We start from the raw sequence: 1,507 nt of genomic DNA on the forward strand, positions 1-1,507 counted from the left end.
TCCCACAGTCGCCATCTGTTTTCAGTGCCCCTTGCTGGGTCCCTCTAATTTCTATGAGATGTTGATCATTTGGCAAATGCTATCAGATTTGCTTTTCAGCTCATGCTTTTACAGAGAAGGTTATACCTCCCTTTTCCACTTCTCTCTTCTATCTGAGACAGGAGAGTAATCCCTTCATTTTAGCCTTTAGGTCACAGCTAGTAGTGTGTATATAGTACTAATAGGTAGTATATAATACTCATAGGCGCACGCGCACACACACACACACACACACACACTCACACACCAGCCTGCACCATGTTCAAGATAAAGTCAGATGGAATTCATGGATGCCTTCTCATTAACTACCTTCTCACTTCCCTTGTGAGCTTTCCTGTGCTTGACCTGCCCAGATTCCGGGGGGTATATTTCTACTGCAAATGGGAAATTCATGTCGGTTGATGGAGAACAAAGGACAAAGGAGCTGCACGTAGGATACAGAATTTGACTCTGATTCATACTGTTTCACAGAACTGCCACCGTCTTTTACCTGAGTCCGGTTAAATCCTCTGAGCGTTTTGATGACAAGGTGCCACACGGGTAAACAGCATTATAAAATTCTTTTCCTCCCTGGCCAGGCTGGGATGCTTCCTCATAGCTCACTTTCTGGGCCCTGCTCTTGCAGAGTGGAGTCCTTTGTTGGGGTTAGAATTTCCCATAAACCCTGCTCGATAATTTGTTTTTGTTTGGCCTCTTTGAAATACTACACAAAGCGGTCCCTGTAAAGGGCAACGTCGTCCCAAAGGCTGAGAAAGATCCCTGAGACATCGGCTCCAAGTGGCCCTTTTCAGACAGAGCCAGCTGAGTAATCTTATCTCAGGTGGCTGCTTTTCAAGGTGCCCAGTCTAGGAGCCTTTGCCTCTGGGAGCACCGTTTGCCCCAGGGGATCAAGTGCTTTCTAGTGAGGGGAAAACGTTGAGAAATTCCGGGGCCCAGGACGATATGGGCTGTTCGGAAGAATCTTGGGCAGCAGCATGGGCCCCCAGTCCGTCCCCTTCTTTCCCTCCTCTGTCCTGACCCCCTCACGCCAGTGGAGATCAGCACTTGGCGTCGGGACAGAGACCAGACTGAAAGAGGAGGTTAGGAGGAAGCAGGGAACCCGGGAAAGGAGGTGAGATTGCGAAGGCACCTGCTGGGCTCTGAGTCAAAGGCTGTCAGTCACTTCAGCTCGGGCTGCTCCCTGCTCCGCCGCTCGCTCACAGCCCAGCCCTTTCCCGGGGCCAGGGCAGGGGATTGCTCCATGCCAGCTTACCTGGGGAAAAACCAGAGCCTCACTTTGGTCCCTTCCGGTAATTGACACGACAGGGCGCCCTGAAAGGGGAGGGGAGAGCTCCCTCCATAAATGGTCCCACCCCTGGGTAAGGTGGCTCGCTCAGGCAGGTAGCAACGAGGGAGTGTGCACCTGCCAGCAGCCAAGCTCAGCCAGACTGCGAGACGAGGTGGAGCGAGCGGAGGGAGTGAGTCAACC

The sequence above is a fragment of the Hyaena hyaena genome, unplaced genomic scaffold (assembly GCF_003009895.1).
Source record: "Hyaena hyaena isolate Hyena2069 unplaced genomic scaffold, ASM300989v1 scaffold_243, whole genome shotgun sequence".
Taxonomy (NCBI): domain Eukaryota; kingdom Metazoa; phylum Chordata; class Mammalia; order Carnivora; family Hyaenidae; genus Hyaena; species Hyaena hyaena.